Below are 5,479 nucleotides of genomic sequence, written 5' to 3'. Positions count from 1 at the left end.
AAATGAAATAATTAGGATAGGCTGTACGCATAAACAAAATTTCCCTTACCCAAAGCAGATAGTTTGCGACTTCGATAAAGCATTGATGGGCGCTGTAGCGAAATCATTTGGAGGATGTAAAAATTTGAAGGATTATTTACAACAATGTTTTTGTTATCTTATTAACATGCCTTATAGTTTACCATCATGCCTCATTCGCTTAGACATCTCGCATTACGTACACTTAATTTCCCGATGGAATGAATTTAAAAACATACATCCACGAGTAAAAACATTTTATATGTTAATCATGGGATATTTGACAAAAATAACTAATTTTCAGGAATTAGAAAATGTCGTTAAATCCCTTATAATAGTATGTAATAGCGAAGGCTGTGGCTTAAATCAAAATAACTCGGAAAGTTTAGCTGAACAAGCTTTAAAACACTTGCACGGTATAATTAAAGGCAATACAGACATAAATAACATAATAGAAAATGAAAACATTGAAAAAGATATTTCGGCAGCGGAAGCGTTATTCTTAAATGACAAAGAAATTCAAGAAAAATTTGAAAATAATACTATCGGTAATTGGGTAAATGTTTTATTTGAAGATTCTATAAACGCAGTTTCTTCTGCCTCTCAGGGTGAAGCGATTAATTCGTATTACGCCCCTTCTATAATTCCTAAGATTAAACATCTTTTGTATTATTTTCCACTCTATACAAGTACTATGGCAAATGCATTTAAACTAGAAAAAATACATGTCAGCTCATCCGCCATAGAATCTGAATTCAATGATCTCAAGCATCGCATTTTAAGAAATGAATGTCGACCGATGCGCATCGATAAATTTTTAAGCATCCATTTAAAATCCTTTTCGGGAAAGGCAAAATTAGCTGTATCAAAAAAAGAAGATATGAATTTAAATAAAACACAAGTAAGTGAAGTAAAAGAAGAAAAAAATGCATACGAAACAAATATTGATGACAAAGAATCATCAAACGTATCATTCAAAGACATCTTATTTGAAAATTTTGATGTAATTAAAAATGAATTCGACGATATTATAGAAAACAAAGAAAATGTATACAATGCAAAAAGTACTTCCGAATTAGAAACATCGACGTCTTTGTTTAATGAGTCTCAAGACTTATTGTTGGAGCACAATTGGAAGAATAAAAATATTCCTAAAAAAATTAAACGTACATATCTGAGTGCTCGACCCGATTGGAATATTACGGAACTTAGTAAAAAAAATGTAATCGGTATTGCTATGCTCCAAAATGGAAATTTATGTCCCTCAATTACCGACAAAAATGTTAAATATGTCGTACAAAATACATGCGGCTTTGATAGCATTTTTAGTATTTTAGCTTGTGCAACTATGTACAACTCATATCGTCAAGTAATGGAATCAAATTCAACAAAAGTTTATGAATTTTTAAAATTATTTTTAAAAACTGGTTCCAGTAAACAAACTTATAGAAAAAGAGCAGAATTGTTGCGCGACGTAGAACATTTTGTAAGCGAAAGTATATCTGGCATCAAAGTTATTGATACAGTTTCGAATATTTCCTATCTTTGCGAACAATTATTTAAAGAAGATTTCAGCTACAATTTAAATAAAACTTGTGTGAAATGTGAAAATGTTATTGAACGCAAAGGAATTATTTTACCGATTAATATTGATATATTGAACAAACTTGGATATAAGAATTTACAGAATGCAATAGATGAATATAGCCACACCTTAAATAAAAATTGTAAAAAATGTAGCAGTGACCTTAACATTAACATAAAATATGGAGATATAATATTTATAGAAACTACGGATGGAACGGAGCAGAAAATTAAATTATACGATTTTCAAAATAGTTTAATATTAAATCAAGAACAATATGAACTAGTAGGAATAATTAATTTTAAGGGAGGTGCAACAATTACATCCCCAGGACATTACACTGCATTCGTACAAACTAATGAGTGGATGCAATTCGATGACCTATATAAGAAAGCAGTACATGTTACTAATGAGACAGAAATAAACCCACACATGTGCATATATGTAAAACTTTAAAACTTAATATATATTTATTACTAATATATCTACTTATTATATGATAGTTACATCCTTATTATATGATACTTACATTTTTATTATAAACAAATTTAATTTTTAAAAATTTAGAAAATATTTTAAAAAGTTAAAAAACAAAAAAGTTAAAAAAAAATTAAAAATACAAAAACGTTATTAAAAAATTCCTTCGTAAAAACATTTAAAACTTAAATAAAGTTTAAGTTACATTAAAAACTAATTATATAAGAAATAAGACATAAGCAATAAATAAGACATAGACATAAGATATTTAATATATAGGCATAAGATATAGGCATATAATATTATATATATATAAGGTTAGATATATAAGGATAGATATATAAGATAGACATAAGGTTTAATATATAAAAATATTAAAATAAAAAAAAGTTACAAAAAATTTTTAATTTTAATTAATTTTGAGTTACATTACAATTTAATTATATAAGACATAAGCAATATATATATATATAGGCATAAGATATTTAATATACAGATATAAGATATAGGCATATATATGTAGATATAAGATTTAATATATAATATAAGACATAAGTATCGTGAGAGGCAAGGGGACTCACAATAATCAAGAACCCCGAAAAAGAGTAAAATACTAAATTTACAATTGTGCAATCGCCAGGTTCTCAAGGATACCTCAACAAAAGTCTTCTAGAGGGAGAAAGGTTAAATCTTACTCTGACACCAAGAGTAAAGTTCCCTTTGGGTGATTGTTCCGGGAAAAACGAGAGTTGTTCCAAGTTGTTTTATGCCAGTATGTAATTGTTCTATAGTTTGGGACCGCTATCGCGACTTTAGCGGGCAAAAAAGATGAAAAAACAAGAAAAATGTGTTTATTTCCAAGAGTAAAGTACTCTTTAAAATTATGTTCTAGCAAAACTGAGAGTTGTTCCAAGTTGTTCTATGCCAGTACGTAATTGTTCTATAGTTTGGGACCGCTATCGCGACTTTAGCGGGCGAAAAAGATGAAAAAACAAGAAAAATGTGTTTATTTCCAAGAGTAAAGTACCCTTTAAAATGATGTTCTAGCAAAACTGAGAGTTGTTCCAAGTTGTTCTATGCCAGTACGTAATTGTTCTATAGTTTGGGACCGCTGTCGCGACGTTATCGGTCGAAAAACGCGAAAAAACAAGAAAAATGTGTTTAATTCCAAGAGTAAAGTACCCTTTAAAATGATGTTCTAGCAAAACTGAGAGTTGTTCCAAGTTGTTCTATGCCAGTACGTAATTGTTCTATAGTTTGGGACCGCTATCGCGACTTTAGCGGGCAAAAAAGATGAAAAAACAAGAAAAATGTGTTTATTTCCAAGAGTAAAGTACTCTTTAAAATTATGTTCTAGCAAAATTGAGAGTTGTTCCAAGTTGTTCTATGCCAGTACGTAATTGTTCTATAGTTTGGGACCGCTATCGCGACTTTAGCGGGCAAAAAAGATGAAAAAACAAAAAAAATGTGTTTATTTCCAAGAGTAAAGTACCCTTTAAAATGATGTTCTAGCAAAACTGAGAGTTGTTCCAAGTTGTTCTATGCCAGTATGTAATTGTTCTATAGTTTGGGACCGCTGTCGCGACGTTATCGGTCGAAAAACACAAAAAAACACGAAAAATGTGTTTATTTCCAAGAGTAAAGTACTCTTTAAAATTATGTTCTAGCAAAACTGAGAGTTGTTCCAAGTTGTTCTATGCCAGTACGTAATTGTTCTATAGTTTGGGATCGCTGTCACGTCGTTATCGGTCGAAAAACACAAAAAAACAAGAAAAATGTGTTTATTTCCAAGAGTAAAGTACTCTTTAAAATTATGTTCTAGCAAAATTGAGAGTTGTTCCAAGTTGTTCTATGACAGTACGTAATTGTTCTATAGTTTGGGACCGCTATCGCGACTTTAGCGAGCAAAAAAGATGAAAAAACAAAAAAAATGTGTTTATTTCCAAGAGTAAAGTACTCTTTAAAATAATGTTCCAGCAAAACTGAGAGTTGTTCCAAGTTGTTCTATGCCAGTACGTAATTGTTCTATAGTTTGGGACCGCTATCGCGACTTTAGCGGGCAAAAAAGATGAAAAAACAAAAAAAATGTGTTTATTTCCAAGAGTAAAGTACTCTTTAAAATAATGTTCCAGCAAAACTGAGAGTTGTTCCAAGTTGTTCTATGCCAGTACGTAATTGTTCTATAGTTTGGGACCGCTGTCGCGACGTTATCGGTCGAAAAACACAAAAAAACAAGAAAAATGTGTTTATTTCCAAGAGTAAAGTACTCTTTAAAATTATGTTCTAGCAAAATTGAGAGTTGTTCCAAGTTGTTCTATGCCAGTACGTAATTGTTCTATAGTTTGGGACCGCTATCGCGACTTTAGCGAGCAAAAAAGATGAAAAAACAAAAAAAATGTGTTTATTTCCAAGAGTAAAGTACTCTTTAAAATAATGTTCCAGCAAAACTGAGAGTTGTTCCAAGTTGTTCTATGCCAGTACGTAATTGTTCTATAGTTTGGGATCGCTGTCACGTCGTTATCGGTCGAAAAACACGAAAAAACAACAAAAATATGTTTATTTCCAAGAGTAAAGTACTCTTTAAAATTATGTTCTAGCAAAATTGAGAGTTGTTCCAGGTTGTTCTGTTCGTTTTTAGCTAAAATATACAGTTTGGTGTTTAAGAGATAATAACTATAGCCGAAAACGTAAAAATACTGTTTTAGCGCACGAAACTATTTTTTTATTATATCTCGTGAAATATTTTGTTTAGGGAATTATCACTTTGGAACAATGTTTAGAACAACTAGAACAATCTGGAACAACCTTTAAAAGTTCGATTTTCGAAAAATGGGGGGCCAGGTCAAAAAATCGTTTTTTTCCATTTTTCGCGAAAATTTTTATTTTTTAAATTTGATCTTTTGGAACAATTTAGAACAAGTCTAGAACAACCTGGAACAACCTTTAAAATTTTAAAATTCGAAAAATGGGGGGCTAACTTCATACAGGCTCGAATATCGAATTTTAAAAAATCTTAAAAATCAAGTCTAACTCAATGGGAAAGCAATTTATTGTTTCTATAAACGCGAATTGAAATTTGAGGTTGAATTCATCTCTTCATTCTCTCTCTCTCTCCCTTTCCGACTTCTCTGAAAGTCTAACGGTATATTCTTCGTGTTCCGAATTCAATTTAAAGTTATATACTCTCGGAGCGAGGAGAATGCATCTTTCGCCGCTCGTTGACCCGTGGACTTTAATTGATCCCGTGAACGCGTCGGGACACGCCTAAATGGACGAGCCCTTGTTAATTCATTAAACGCCGAATGGCCGTATATCCTATATACCAGAGCGACGACGACGGCTGTTAATGTCGCTGGGTGCTGAATCATGCGTTCTGAGAAAACTCGCTCTCTCTCGCAT

This window comes from Nylanderia fulva, unplaced genomic scaffold (genome assembly GCF_048542155.1).
Source record: "Nylanderia fulva isolate GAGA-0341 unplaced genomic scaffold, ASM4854215v1 Scaffold27, whole genome shotgun sequence".
Lineage (NCBI taxonomy): Eukaryota > Metazoa > Arthropoda > Insecta > Hymenoptera > Formicidae > Nylanderia > Nylanderia fulva.
The sequence above is the reverse complement of the archived record's forward strand: the minus strand, read 5'-3'. Positions refer to the sequence as shown.